The following is a 16246-nucleotide window of genomic DNA, read 5'->3' on the forward strand; positions in this document are numbered from 1 at the left end:
GTCAAGGTTCCAATGTGAGACTTCTGACAACCACCAAGCATTTTCATTCCAATTCTCTGTTGAGTAATTAGGAAAACAACCACTCAGTGGTCTATGAGTCAAACAAATCCACTGTACGCTAGACATGGGCCAGGACTCCATGTATTACCTGGCTTCCATATGTCCCCAGCTAACAATGTCAATTCAGACTCTGTGGACAACAATCTTACAAGATCTGGGGATTCTCCTTATTCCAGTGCATGCTTACTTGAGCTCATGGCCCTAGGCTTCAGAGTCCCCAGTAGGACTGAGCCCCATGTGCCTGCAGCAGTAGCCCACTCACTAGGTGTCCTGTACTGATCCCTTCCGCTTCCCAGCCCCTCCTCCCCTCTTCCTCACCGTGCTTCTTGGATCCCTGCCCAAGAAACTGCTTGCATAGAAAATCTTTGTATCAAGGTCCACTTTTGGGGGATCCCAAACTAGGATATACAGAGTCTTCTGCAAAGTTGGGACAATAGTATCCATTCAATTGCAGCGATGCCAGACTTAGCTCTTACATCCGAGTTAAAGCATTTACCACAAAGTCCTATTCCTCACTCCCCTTATTCCTTGCCACCACAGGACACTTATTTCCCTTGAGGGGAGGAAGTTCCCACTCTTCTTTGTAAAAAATTGACCCATCCATAGTATACTTCTTAGCAGATCTAGGGACGGAGAAATAACCTGGATGAGAGTAAAGAGCGCGGGCATGTGAGTGCACAAGGAGGTCTGGAGCACCAAGCATGGGAATGCCTTTGGGCTCTCTTTGCTTTGACCGAGCGCCTTGCTGTACATAACAGGTAAGGGCAGGCCACATACTTTAATTTTCTTCCAGGTGCCTTGCACAATGCTTCGCCTATAGAAGGCACCTAGTGACTATTTGTCTTATAACTGAGCAAGAGATTTGGGATTTGCCCTGTGCCCACTTGGCACAGCAGTGGGCCTCTGTGGGAGGGACTGAGAATCACCTGGAGATTTTCTTTAAACACACACACACACACACACACACACACACACACACACACACACAACTGTGCCCCACCCAGGATCTGTACCTTCCTGCCTGGGGAAAAGGCACCTGTGGGGGCCAGTAGACATGAATCAGTCCACGTCCCGAGGTGTATACAAAAGAGAAATCTGTGTTTTTTATTGACTTAAATTTTATTTCAAGAGAACCATTTCTTCACCAAGCTGGATCATTTTCTGAAAGTTCCTCTTTGTAAAGGACTGAACTATGACCTCCTAAAATTCTTCTGTTGAAGTTCTAACTTGCAGTACCTCAGAGTGTGATGGTATTTGGAGACAGGACCACTAAAGATGCAATTCAGTTACCATGAGATCATTAGAGTGGGCCCTAAATCCATATGATAAGTGTTGTGATGAGGATACGAGGACACAGACAGGCACAGAGGGAAGACCGTGTGAAGACACAGGCAGAAGACAGCCATCCACAAGCCAAGGAGAGAGGCCTCAGAAATAGCCCAGTGCCACCTTGATCTTGGATTTCTGACCTCTAGAACTGCTACAAAAAAGGTCTGTTGTTGAAGCCACCTGTGAACAATCTGTGGATTGTCGGGGCAGCCCTAGCAAACCAAGGCACTCTCCTTACTCTGTGACCAGATCATGGTCTCAGGGACATATGTAGGTTGTGGAACTGCTGAGAGGGGTGGGGGCAGGAGTGGATCCTCTGGTCCTCATTGGGCCTCATCATCAGTCCATATACATTACAGTCCATTGGCTGGCCCTCGGGGCAATCAAGCCTGAGGTTCAAAGCTCCACTTGGGGTGAAGATATGTTTTTCAAGTACTTAAGAGGACCAGGCAGCTGCCCCCTTCCTGGGATCTTGCTGACCTATCCCAGTCTCCTCCCCACACCCCAACAGAATACCTCCCTGACCTGGGGAAAATTGCCTGATCTGGGGAAATGTTCCATCTGTTTATTGGTCCAGTATTTTTTGTTTCTACTCTGATCTGGTTTGGCTCTGTGTCCCCATCCAAATCGCACGTTGAATTGTAATCCCCAGTGTTGAGAGAGGGACCTGGTGGGAGGTGATTGGATCATGGGGGGCGGACTTCCCCTTTTGTTGTTCTCGTGATAGTGAGTTCTCATGAGATCTGATCATTTAAAAGTGTGTGGCACTTTCCCCTTGTCTCTCTCTCTCTCCTGCTCCACCATGGTTAGACGTGCTTGCTTCCCCTTCCCCTTCTGCCATGATTGTAAGTTTCTTGAGGCCTCCCAGTCATGCTTCCTGTGAAGTCTGCAGAACTGTGAGTCAATTAAACCTCTTTGCTTCATCAATTACCCAGTTTCAGATAGTTCTTTATAGCAGTGTGATAACAGGCTAATACATACCCCTAAGCCCTTTTATTTTTTCAGCTCAGTAGATTCTCTGAAATCCCCCAGGGGCTTAGACTTTCAGAAGACCAAAGCCAGGCAGTTTCTGCCTTTATTTCTACTGCATCCCACCGGGGGACAGTGAACACAGAGCCTACTCACTTTATAAATAAGGGACAGGAAAAGGATGTTGAAAACATCTGACATCCACACCTAACTGACTTTTCCTAGGTGATTGGAGGATGCCTCTCTGTCTCTCCATCTAGAGCTCTAGGGAGAGGGGTACCCCAGTATGGGAACTTCACACAGGAAGTGCTCAGTGGGTGTTGGATGGCTCACCCCATGCTGGTTGGCAGAGCATGAGAGAGGAACGCACTGGTTTGGATTTGGGGCATGGGCAGGTGGACTCGGATGAGACCAGAACTCTCATGAGGGTGCAGTTGTGCAAATTAAGCACTTCCCCAGGCCTCAGCAGCCTTAGGGTGCAAATAGGTCACAGCATGTTTAAAAAAATCAGGCTCAGCCCCTACTCACTCTTCCAGGACCTCTTTAATTGCCTCCATCCCTCCCAGAGATCTCTTGGTGACCTCCAGTTGGGCTGTTGTGCTCATTACCAAGGGCATCCGAGTAAGTAAGTTGCGATGTGGTTCTGTATTCTCCTCCACAGTCAGGTCTTGCTCATGGAGGGCACTTTTTACCATTAACACTGGCAAAGCCACCTCCATGACTGACCCTTGTTATTAGGGGTTGCTGTTGCCTATGACATATGCCAATGGCTGAGAAGAAGCTGGGTAGTGGGTTGAATGGTGACCCCCAAAAGATACGTCCAAGTCCTAATCCCCAGTACCTGTGAATGTGACTTCATTTGGAAAAAAACATCTTTTCAGACATAATTAAGGGAAGGATCTCCAGATGAGATCATCCTGGATTGATTAGGTGGGCCTCAAATCCAATGACAGGAGTCTTCAGAAGAGAAAACACAGACATAAAGAAGGGATTGGAGTGACATAGCCACAAGCCAATGGATGCCTGGAGAGACCAGAAGCTGGAGGAGGCAAATGATAGATTCTCCTCTTGAGTCTCCAGAGGGTGCCATGGCCCTGTGGACACTTTGACTTCAGATTGCTGGCCTCCAGAACTGTGAGAGAATACATTTCTCTTGTTTTAAGTCACCCTATTTGTGTTAATTTGTTGCTGCAGCCACCACCGTCCCAAGAGAGGGTGCCGATGTCGTATGGGAAGCTGTTTCTGCCCCATGACTGCGGCAGGCTCTGACCCTCCACTCACCCTCATGGCTCCATTCCAAGTGGAGTGGGGAGAATCCTCCCCGTATAGAGGATTGAACTCCTTCACTACAACCAATGCTGCCAGTACTGGATGTATCTGCAGATTTTTCCGCTTCTTTGACCCAGCTTCTGTCCAACCACAGCCCAGCAGCAGGTCTGGGTGGAAGGTCAGCTGGGGCAGGTGATGACCAGCATGGACTCCAGATGGCTCTTGTCCACTGTCAGGGCCTGATGTCCCCGACGATGGCCTAATGGCATGACAACAGTCACCAGTTAAGGTGCCACAGGGGCTGGCGGGTTCTGTGAAGGAGGAATGGGGGTGGTGTGGCAGAGGGGACGAGGAATCCCAGCTGCAGGGGCAGCGGCTGCTCCTTCCCTCCATGGAGCCATGAGCTCGTGCAGGTCCGAAGCTGTCAAGTCTCCAGGATCCAGACATCAGTGTGAACTTTCTCAACATTTAGACGCTGGCTCAAAACATTTAAAGAAAACGCATGCCCTCTACAAAGGGCCTTTGCACAAAGGATCTCAGTGGGGATCTTTATATTCTTAGGGGTCCACGGATGGCCTCAGGTCTCTGGAAATCTCTAAAGAACACACAGACCTAAGAAATGTTTTTTTTTTTTTTTTTTTTTTTTTTTTTTCTGGCGAGGATCTCTGTACACTACATCAGTGTTCAGAGAATCCAAAATATTAGGAGTCCCTGCCTTTTGGTGAGGTATTTTGCTTGTTCATTTTCTAAAAGTCTTCTTGAGTCTGTGCGCAAATATCTCCTGGAAATTCTTCCCTTTGTTGGGTCTGAACTTGTGTGCATGTTACTTAGGTTCAAGCCTCTGGCTGCCTGTGGTTTTTCTAAGTGTGGGCAAGAGAAGGTTCTGGAATAACCAGTGAGATTAACGCCGTACATCTGTGCTTTCGAACTGGGACATATGTCCCCTTAGGGAGGCTACAGGAGAACTGTGGGTACAGCTTTCTGGGGCACCATTTTTTTCAGGTTTTGGGCAATTATTAATGCTACATTTAATTAAAATAGACATGGGTATAGCATGGAAAGAAATGTAAAATTCTCATGAATTATTAAGATAAATACAAGACTTCAAAAACATTCCATGCAAGTTATGGGGCTGCTTTGGGCTATCCCTCCAGACCCCCGGTGCTCATTTGCCCTCCTCTGCAGCTAGAGGGACCCAGTAGAACATTCTGAGAAGCTCTTCCCTACATAGCACCAAGGACTTGGCAAAACTTTGTCTACTCTTAATGGTCCATGGTTTACCCATGTTCCTTTACAAAAGGAGCTGAGGAGGCGACAGGCATTTGGGGCTCTGTAGAAATTTAGTTTAAAGTATGGTGCAAAGATTCACAGCCTCAAAGACTCCTGGAGTCACCTGGAGGTCTCTTGGCAGGACCTTCATCACCAGGATCATTTATATTATGTGGGAGACCAGATCAAGTACACCCTGGCATGGACTTCCCCTGAGGCTGTACTGGAGCCTGGCCTCTGTGTCTGTCCTGGCATCTGCCCAGCAGCCTTCAACACAGTAAGGGCCTAAATTGGGCCTTCACACTTGACACTGGCCAATGTGCCTGCCTTGTTTTTATCCTAGCTGAGTCCTGAGATGAAGCATGTTCTATGCTAACCACATCATCTAAAATACATTCTCAGTTTCAGACAGAAAATGCAGCCCCAGTAGAATATACTGCATTAAGATCTGCATTCACAGATACCTCTAAGTATTGGAAACCGTATAACTTGGTGTTGCTTGCCAAATGTATTTAAGCTCCCAGGACGGTAAAAGTTTGGCATTGACTCAGGGATCTTGCAATAACAACTCATAGTTTGGTGGGAGGAAACAAAACTCAGTGATTTAACTAATCTACTCTCTTTTAGACAGGACCCTTCACTTTTCCACCAGCTTTCCACCAGTGGAAATGAGCAGCCAAGAATCAGGTTTGTGCCTATATTTCCTTGAGCCGTTTTGCTAGAAGTTAACAGAGGCTGGGCTCCTGGCTCCACTGCTTCTCTTCCTGGCTGTGCAACCTCAGGCAATATTCCTATTACTCCTCAGCTTCCATTTCCGCATCTGTAAAGTGGAGATGATAGAAATCCAATAGCGATAATAGTTGTAAGAATTCATTAAATGGGCATACATAAATTTCTTATCAGGGTGTCCAGCACAGTAGAAGTGATTAATAATTCTGAGATTTTATTTTCTTACTTGATCATACAGCAGCTTCTGGCTACCTGGATCAGAAGGTTGATGAAGGCAATGAAACAAAGATGGAAAAACGCATCACACAGGTAAGTGCCTGTGCTCTTCGACCTCCAGAGTGACACAGGTGCCTGGAAGGCATGTTAGGTTGGGGTAGGGCCAGGGGAAGGGTCCAGCCAGAAAGAGGATCCAAGATGAAAGGCTGTTGCTGCCTTCAGAAAGCTCAGTGACTAGGGAGACAAACATGTTTCAAACAAGGGGCCGTAGTGGCATTTGGCATATTGTAAACTAGAGGCTTATGGAAGATGCTAAGAGAGGATTGGAGAGTGCTGTGGTTTGAATGTCCCCTCCAAAATTCATGTTAAAATTTAATTGCCAGTGTGACAGTATTTAGAGGTGATGAGGCCACGCGGGCACCACCCTCAAGAACTGAAAAATGTGGTTATTGCAGGAGTGGGTTAGTTATCATGAGAGTAGGCTGCTTATACTAGTGAGTTTGGCCCCCTCTTGCTCTCTTGCTCTCTCGTGCTGTCTTGCCTTCCACCTTCTGCCATGGGATGATGTACCACAAAGGCCCTTACCAGATGCCAGCATCTTGATATTGGACTTCCTAGTCTTCAGAACAGTGAGCATACATTTCTTGTCTTTATAAATTACCCAACCTGTGTTTATAGAAACACAAAATGGATAGAAAGTTGGTACTGAGAATTGAGGCCGTTATTGTAACAAATACCTGAAAATGTGAAAGTAGCTTTGGAACTGGGTAATTGATAAAGGTTGAAAAAATTTGGAAGAGTAGGCTAGAAAAAGCCTAGATTTCTATAAACAGAGTAGTAAGACAATTCTGGAGAGGGCTCAGAAGAAGAGAGCTGTAGGGAGAGTATGAAACTTCTTACAGATTACTTGAGTGGCCATGATCAGAATGTTGATAGAAATGCTGACAGTAAAGGTCATTCTGATGAGGTCTCAGGTGGAAAAAGAGGATATCTTTTTGGACACTGGAGTAAAGAGCATCCTTGTTATGAAATGGCAAGGAACTTGGTCAAATTGTGTCCATGCCCGAGGGATTTATAGAAGGCGGAATTTAAGAGTGTCTGACTAGAATATCTAGCAGAAGAAACTTCTAAGCAAAATATTGGAGGAGTTGTGCAGCCACTTTTAACTGCATATAGTAAGATCCAAGAGGGAAAAAATGACTTAAAGATGAAATTTATAATTTAAAACAAAAGCAGAACAGAAAAAATTTTTAAATATTCAGCCTGACCATTTAAAGAATGAAAATGTGTTCACATGAGGAAACCAAGGGTGTGGCCAACAAACCGTTGGGTAAGGAGAGCCGTACAGATGGAAGGGGTCATCAAGACAGTGGAAGAATGACCCCAAAGGCATTTCAGAGATCTTCAAAGCTGCCCTCAATCACAGATTCAGAGCTCTCAGAGGACAGAATGATTTTGGGGGATGGGCCTGGATGCCCGCCCTGTACGGGCTCGCTGTCCAGGACCACCTTGGATCTCTGTTTTTACATCCTGGTACAGCGATTCTCTGCTGCTCCAGCTGTGGTTCAAGTGGCCCCAGTTGTGGCTCAATCAACTGCTCCAAAAGGTACAAGCTGTAGACATTGGTAGCATCTACATGGTGTTAATTCTGCAGGCATGTAGAATGCAAGGGCTGTGGGGCACAGTGACCTCCACCTAGATTTTAAAGGCTGTCACAGTCAACCTGGGGGCCCAGGCAAAGACTTGTCATGGAGGCAGAGCCATCACAGAGAGCTGTATTTGGGCAATGCTGAGTCGAAATGTGGAGCTGGATCTGCTGCAGGGGCTGTGCAGTGCCTAGTGGAGCCAGGGTCACTTCTGAGACCCCAGAACTGTAGAGCTGCCAGCTTGAAATATTAACCTGGGAGAGCTGCTGGTGCCACACTCCAACCCATGAGACCTGCTAGGTAGACTGAACTCAGCAAAACCATAGGAGCAAGGATGCCTGAGTTCCTGGGAGCCCGACTCCTGCCCCAGAGTGCCCAGGACATGGAGTCAAAGCAGATTATTCTGGAGCTTCATGTTGTTCTCTCTGTTGGGTTTTAGATTTATTAATACCTGGGACCAGTTATCTCTTTCTTCTTGCCTATTCTGCCCTTTTGGAACGAGAATGTCTATCTTATGTCTGTCCCACCATTTTATTTTGGAAGCATGTAACTTGTTAATTTCCCATGTTATAGCTGGAGAGGAATTTGCCTCATGATGAATCATGCCTTGAGTCCCCCCGCCTTCTAATTCAGATGGGACTCTGGGCTTTGGACTTTTGAGTTGATGCTGAAATGAGTTAAGACTTTTGGGGCATCAAGATAGAATGAATGCATTTTGTATGGCAGAAAAACATTAGTTTGAGGGGCCATGGTTGGAATGCTGTGGTTTGAATGTCCCCTCCTGCCTTACTCTGTTTTCTGCTGCTAAAATTGAATAACTGAGACTGGATAATTTATAAAGAAAGTAAATTCATTTCTTACAGCTCTGAGGAAATCCAAGGTCGAGTGGCTACATCTGGTGAGGGCCTTCTTGCTGGTGGGGACTCTCTGGAGAATCTTAATATGGCTCAAGACATCACATGGCAAGGGTGTGAAAATGAGAGCCACGCTGGCTTTTAAACAGACTCATTCCTGTGATAGCCCATTAATCCATGTATGGATTAATATTCTTATGAAGGCAGAGCCCTCATGACTCACTCACCTCTTAAAGGCCCCACCTGTTAATACTGCTACATTGAGACTTTTCAACATACTTTTTGAAGGGGAAAAATAATCAAAACACAGCACTTCCAAAACTTGTGTTGAAATTTAATGGCCATTGTGATGGTATTAAGAGGTGGGACCATTAAGAGGTGATTAAGCCATGAAGGTTTCACCATCATGAATAGAATAGTGTCATTATTGCAGGAGTAGGTTAGTTATCATGAGAGTGGGCTTGTTATAAAAGCAAGTTTGGCCATCTCCCGCTCTCTTTTGCTCTCTTGTCCTCTGCCCGGGGATGACACAGCATGAAGGCCCTCACCAGAGGCCAGCACCTTGACACTGGACTTCCCAGACTTCAGAGCTGTGAGAATAAATTTATAAATATATTTTCTTTATGAATTACCTAGTCTATGGTAGTCATGCAACACAAAATGGACTGAGAGAGGAATTGAGGGCACAATCTGGAAGGAACGAAGGTGAACTTCAGCAGGATGGAGAGCAAAGCACAGGACTGGGGAGCAGGAGTGTGGGAAGAGCCAGTGGAGAGAGTACAGGGGGAAGAAGGGGAAGGAGTATGTGAAGGCAAGACTGGCCTTGGAAGGAAGTAGAGCTTGCAGGTTTTGAGCTTCTTCACAGGTGGAAGGAGGGGAATGAGACACCTGGCACAGGCAGCTGACAGAAGTGCAGGCAGGCGGATGAGATGAACTGGGTCAGGACAAACTTTAAGCCTGTCCCAGGGTTGGAGCACAGTGCTGGATCAAGGGAATTCATGAATTCTAGTTCTGGGGGTTATCATAACATACATCATCCTGAGACCAAGGTCCCCAAGTGGCTCCAGTTTTGAAGTATATGAACCTTCGCATCCTGCTTTGAATGAAATCCTCAAAAAGCCCCAGATTTCTTCCATATACCTGTCTTACTGTACATCCAGCTCCCTGTGACTAGGCTAGACCATGGGCCATTGAGGGTGACATTGTAATTGACAATGACAACCCTTAGACCTGGAGAAGCAGGGTCTGAGTCACTGGCTCAGCCCAGGAATTGGAATTTGATGAAGATGCTGCTGGATGCAAGGACAGTCTGACTATAGGAATGAGCTACCATGAGTATAGTGAGAAGGTTGGGGCATGCTATTAGTGCAGATCCACCAGCTAGAAGGCTGAACTAGCAGGAAACAGACCCAGAGGGTTCTCACAGTCTTGCTTCTCAAAGTGTGATCTGAGCACCAGCAGCACAGACATACCCTAAAAGATTTCATAAATGCAGTCTTAGGCCCAAGGCAGATTTTTTGAATCAGAAATTGAATTTAAACAGGATTGCCGGGTAATTCATCTGTATTGTCAAAAGTTTTGAGGAGCTCTGTGTTGGACAGCCTCTGTGAAGGTAGGTTGAGAGAATAATGAAATAATCCTAGCTAACAGTCAATTGTGAGCTAGAAAATATTATATACTCTTTATAAAGATTTTAAGCTTTACAGCAAGGGTCCCCAACCACTCCCCCATGCCAGGTCACAGGTGAGTACCAGTCCTGGACTCTTGGTAACTGGGCCACACAGGAGGAGCTGAGTGATGGGTGAGCGAGGGAAGCTTTATCTCTATTTACAGTCACCCCCCACCCCCTTGCTCACATTACTGCCTGAGCTCCACCTTCTGTCAAATCAGTGGCAGCATTAGATTCTCATAGCAAACTCTATTTAGAACTGTACATGCAAGGGATCTAGGTTACATGCTGCTAATGAGAATCTTATGCCTTGTGATCTGTCACTGTCTCCCATCACCCCTAGATGTGACTGATTAGTTGCAGGAAAACAAGCTCAGGGCTCCCACTGATTCTACATTTTGGTGAGTTGTATAATTATTTCATTATATATTACAATGTAATAATAGAAATAAAGTACACAATAAAAGTAATGCACTTGAGTCATCCTGAAACCATCCCCCACCCCCACACCCCTGGTCCGTGGGAAAATTGTCTTCCATGAAACCAGTCCCTGGTTCCAAAAAGGTTGGGGAGCACTACTTTATAGCACCTCTGTAAAAATATATGCCCATTTCCAAAAAATGAAACTGAGACAGAGAAAAGTTCCTTGCCCTGGGTCTCATCGCTAGTGGGTGACACTGCTGGGTCTTCACCTACTGCCTGACTCTAGTGACTGCTGCTCAGAGGAGGGTGTTTGGTGGCAAAGAAGAGAAAACATGACTAACAGTGGTTTAAACTTGGATTAATTGTTACTGAAATGAGGAGTCAGGAAGGGCAGTTTGGGGACTGATTTAGCACACACCTGAGGCTGAGTTGCTATGTCTGCATCTCTGAACTTTCCCTCATGGCTAAAAGACACCTCTGGTTTCAAGCCTCAGGTCCTCCACTGGCTCTTATAGAAGGTAGAGTTTGGAGAGGATGGTGAGAGAGCTCTTTCTCCATGCTTGCTTTCTATCAGGGAAGAAACACCACTCCCAGACTCCCCCTGGCAGATTCCCTCTTGGCACAAAGCCTGGAACAGGTCACATGGTCAGCCTAACTGCAAAGTGTGCTGAGGAAGAGAGTTTCTCCCTTCTTCTACTTGAGTGGGAGGTGTGCACGGGAGGAGGGAGTTGGGAAAGGGTTTAGGGAAGGCATGCAAGCAGGTTCTGTCCTAACCAACTTTGTGACCTTGGGGAGGCCACTTTACTTTCTTTAACCGTATAATGAGGGATTTGGACTAAAAGAGATCTAAAGCCTCTTTTCAGTGTAGAAGAATTTATTCTAGAACATCAAGTCTCTTTGATATACCCAACATCCACATGCAAAAGGATGACTGATTGGTGCCATCCCTGGCCTTGGGAATTTGAAGCACCTGGGAGCTGGTTGATCTGCTTGGACTGTTTCTCGTCCCCCAGGCTGTAAAATCAAAAGTGTGTCCCAAGCAGTTGGGCTTGTAAACACTTCAGGGACCACTGATTAAAGTGTGAGGCAGAGCTGCTGCTGTTAGTGGTCACTGAGATGGCTTTATGAACCCAGTTGCCTTGCAGAAGGTAGCATGGGACTCAGAAGGTCAAATGGTGGACAGAACAAAAGACTGTGTGTGTTTAAGTTGAGCTCTCTGGTTATCTGGGGTAGGGTGTTCCCCCCTTGTCCTTCTTTTTTCTTGATTCATGTCTAAGATGGGTTGTTACATCTACCTGTTCACAGTTGCTTATGGTGTCAGACTCTGAGATTAACAAACCTGGCTTTGAATACCAGCTCAGCCACTTGCCAGCTAGGAAACACTGGGCAATTTGCTTAGCCTCATTTAAGCCTCAATTTCATGATCTGTAAAAAGGCGTAATGATATTTCATAGGAGTGTTGCAATGATGAAACAATATGTGTGTGTCATGTAAAGGCTGAAATTAAGGCTTGGTATAGTGTGCTGCCTTCAAATCTGGTCAAATCAGCAGGGCCTCTACTGACCTACTCACAAGAGCCTCTCTCCATTCTTCTCTTGCAGATAAGGCTCCCGTCAAGCAACCCACCTTATCAAGTGGACCAGGCACAGCTCCTACTTACCCCTGAGAAGTGGGTGTCAGTTTCCTGCTAGGCTCGGAATTGTTCAAAGCCCATCAGATTCTCCTGCAGGAACGGGGGGCACCTCACCCTCTTGTTGCTACAGAGCTTGCCACCCACAGCCTCTGCCTGTTCACCCTGCTCCTGAGGGCAACCCCTGTGTGGATGGCATCCCATGCTGTGTTCGCCTCTCTGAAGCTGAGAGTGTATGTGAATAATAACTGCTGTCAGTCACATCTGCTAAGCGTTGAGTGTAATGTGTTTGGTCATCCTCATAATTCTAGTGTGGAATGCCTCCCTCACCAATGGGGTGAACAGGAGGCAACGAAAACAATGTGTAAAATATTTAGACACTGCAAGATACATATTTAGAACCTGGCAAATGTTAGTTAAGGCCATTATTGTTATTATTTTGCAAAAGGATAATAATTTGGTTTTCTTTTAATGAAATTTGTTTGGACAGAATGCTTAGCTCATAGTGTTATTCTTAGATTCCTCCAAAGAGCTTTTCTGGAATTTTCTTTCCCTCATTAGCAATTATAAAGATACGCTAATGCTTTGCACCAAATGGCAGCTACATGCTTGAGACCAGCACTGAAAATTAGTCATGGAATCACTGCATATCTGAACAAGGGCCACAAGAGGAGGCACAAATGGGTCAATGGACTTGACCAGAGCCACCAAGCAAATTCAGTTCGCAGTATGGAAACTAGATATCCTGATCCAACCATCTTTCCCTGCACCCTCCCATCTAGGCTAATGAGGAGAAATGTAATCACAGTGGTAATTGCAGACAAAGTTGAACATCACTTGGTAAAGCAATATGTGTACTTGAGTTGGCCATATGGAAAATCCAGCGCAGGATATGGGGGTGAATAGTCAGTTGCTGTGTGTCATTGGTGGGATGGAATCTATGGCCTTCTTGGCTATTCTTTACATGAAACATTTCCTGGGGGTGATGGTCCAGTTAAAAGTCTCCTTAAAGTTAAAATAAAATTAACCAAAACCAGTATGTCATACTTCACCAGTCTGGTGTCTCAACCAGGGAAGCTCACGCCAAGATGAGAAAGAAGTCTGCCCTTCCCATGGCTGAGCTGTGGAGAAGCTATGTTCCCCTTAGCCTAGAGGACTTCACATTCTGGACACTGGCAGCTCAGTGGAGCTCTGTTGTACCACCACTGTGGCCCCAGAGCCTGTTGTTGCTGTCCAAATCCAGGGAGTCTAAGGAAATGTCCCATTCTCACTGCTGCTAATAGTGATTGGCAGGCTACTGCAACATGGCCAGCTTTACCACACTCTGCCACAGTCCCCAGTGGCTGCTTTTTATGGCTATGCAAGTAAATGCCATCAGCCTGAGAAGGAGTGGCATAAACTGAGCCTTTATCTCTGGTCCTTGCCTTGCCCCATGGTGCAGATTCCACTTTGGGCTCAGCCAAGAGTGGGTCATATCATAATTGGATTAGACCCCAATGTTATTGTTTTATAGGAACTCACACAACCATTTCCCCAGGGTGCAAGGCTGCCATCAGAATGGCTGGGCTGGTGAATTTTCAGGTATCAGAGACCTACGAGACTCAGAACTCCTGTCACCCTCTTATCACCACACCTTCTGCCATGGTAAATGCTAGCACATTCAATTAGTTTAAAAAATACCAGCAAGGTGCTTTTTATTTAGTGCACACTTATATAGCACTATGAATATAGGATGAAAGATGGAAAATTCCAGCCTTCACAGAGCCAATATTTCCAGTGTTACTGCCATTCCCTGCCATGGGCTAAGATCAAGATCAGCTTCATTTGCACATGTTTTATGCAAAGGGAAGAACTTCTCTTTCTGTAGGATCTCTCTTATGCTACTCTGCAAATTCCTAGGGTTTGTATCGGCAATTAGCACACTATGTAGCACCGGGCAAGCTGGGAGGTTGGCAGGAGGGGGCCACGTCAGAGGACAATGCCGGAACTCCACCTCCCTATAAAGCCAGGGCCGGGCTGGTTCCGGCACAATGTCCTGTTTCATGAGAATTCATTTCCTCTGCATCATGTCTATGCACAGAGGTAAGTAAACAGGAATTTCTCTGTGCTCCCTGTAGAAAATCCCCATCTCAGATTACCTTGGCATCTCCATATGCAGATGCTTGTCAGGGGCCCAATCGAGGTTGCTTGAATAGAATTGGCTGGGCTCCCTTCGTCTGCTGATGAGATTAAGGAATAATGTAAGATAGGAGCAGTCACACCATTACACTCTATTAGCCTGATTTATGTTGGATCACTGAACCCCCCAACTTAGGTGCCACCCACCATTCTACCCCCTTAGCTACCTACAAACCCACTCTGGGGTAATGGGGTGTATATAGTTTAAAATCTGTTCACAAATTCTTTGAAACCCTCTTGAAAAGGTGGAACCTATTCTCTTCTTGAGTGTGGCTGGACTTAGTGACTTACTGTTAATGAATGGGTGGGGGGAGGAAGCAACATGAGACACTGGGCGATAAAAGATTCTGTGGTTTCCTGTTTGCTTTCTCTCTTGGATTACTCTCTCTGAATGATGCTAGCTTCCTTTGCCTGAGAATCTCTACAAAGAGGAGCATCTGATGAGGAAATGAGAACTCCAGCCAGAAACCAGCAATAAATTGAGGGCTCCTATGAACAATGCATTCTCCAGCCCCAATCAAGCCTTTGGATGACTGCAGCTCCTGCCAACATTTTGATGGCACTTCATGACAGACTTTGAGTCAGAGCCACCGACCTAAGCCACTCCAAAATTCCTGAGCATCAAAAACTTTGAGATAATCAATGTTTGTTGTTTTAAACTACTACCTCTTAAGATGGTTTTTGATATACCACTAGATTACTAATATAAGGCACTATTATATTCTCAAAAACTTCTAAGAATCTTACCCCAAACCACCAGCTTTATTACTATCAGGGTATCATAACGACAGGTTGTAAGTTTACAACTTGTATTAGTCTAGTTAACAGCTGTGTTAATCAGGTTGGTTAACACTAGCTACTGTAACAAACAAGACCCTCCCCACTCCCCCACCAAATCACAGTGGTTTAACAGAATAAAGGTTCAGTTCTCCTTTGTGAGAAGTCCAGTGTAGCTAAAACATCTGGGCAGATTATAGACCAAGATCACTGAGGGAGGAGGGGGAGGAATGGAAGAATTGACCATCTTTGTCAGAAAAGGACACACATCATCCATGCTCACGCCCTGTTGGCCCAAATCAATTATTGCCACCAACCTAACTACCTGGAAGGCTGCTGGGAAATGTAGGGGAGTCCCAGGAATATTTGACAACTCCTATTGTCACTGCCACACAACCCTATTTGAGTTTTATCATTTAAAAGCCAGAAAATACATGGCTTTAAAGAGATATGTAATCCATGTTTGCGCTTCCTACACCAGCCTGGGGATTAAAACGAGAAGTATATGAATCATAATAAACATTATTCTCTATATTTTATCAATAATTATTATGGCTGCCTGTAGAAAATCCCCATCTCAAATTGCTTTTCTGGGAACCCCCAGGGAATGTCTCCTGGGCATTTGAGACAAACGTAATCAGATACTACAAGGGGCTGCCTTTTTCTTCTTCTCTCCTTTTGGGCAGTGTCCATTGCTGCACTCTCTGCCACTATCAGCAGAAGTCCACCTGTCCGTGATGAGCTAGCACTGTGCTTCCAGCGCAATACAAACAGACTGAGCTCCCTGAGAAGTGGGATGACTGCGTCTCTCCCCCTTGTGTCTTACTTGGTCCCCTGGACCTGAAAGCTAAGCTTTAAGTAGAAATAGCTCTTCAGAGCTCACACATAAGTCTGTGGTCTGAGTCATTCTCTAAACAAAGATGGCACTGGGCACTTGCTCCACCACCTGCTCCCACCCACCCTCTGTGGTGCATTTCTTCCACCCTCTCCTCTGGCCATCCCTCCACTCATAAGCATCCTATAAGCACCTTTATCACATGTCTTATAAATAGAAAAGACACCTGAAGAATGGTGGAGTTCATGCTGGTGGATGACACAAGGATGCTATAGTTCTGCATCATTGGTTTTATGGCTACTAGGAATACACTGCCTGACTATTAGAGATGAGAAGCTATTTTAAATTGTGTTGTATTTTTCAGCCTTTCCTCGAACTTGTCCTTATTGAACT

The sequence above is a fragment of the Macaca thibetana genome, chromosome 3 (assembly GCF_024542745.1).
Source record: "Macaca thibetana thibetana isolate TM-01 chromosome 3, ASM2454274v1, whole genome shotgun sequence".
NCBI classification, from domain to species: Eukaryota; Metazoa; Chordata; class Mammalia; order Primates; family Cercopithecidae; genus Macaca; species Macaca thibetana.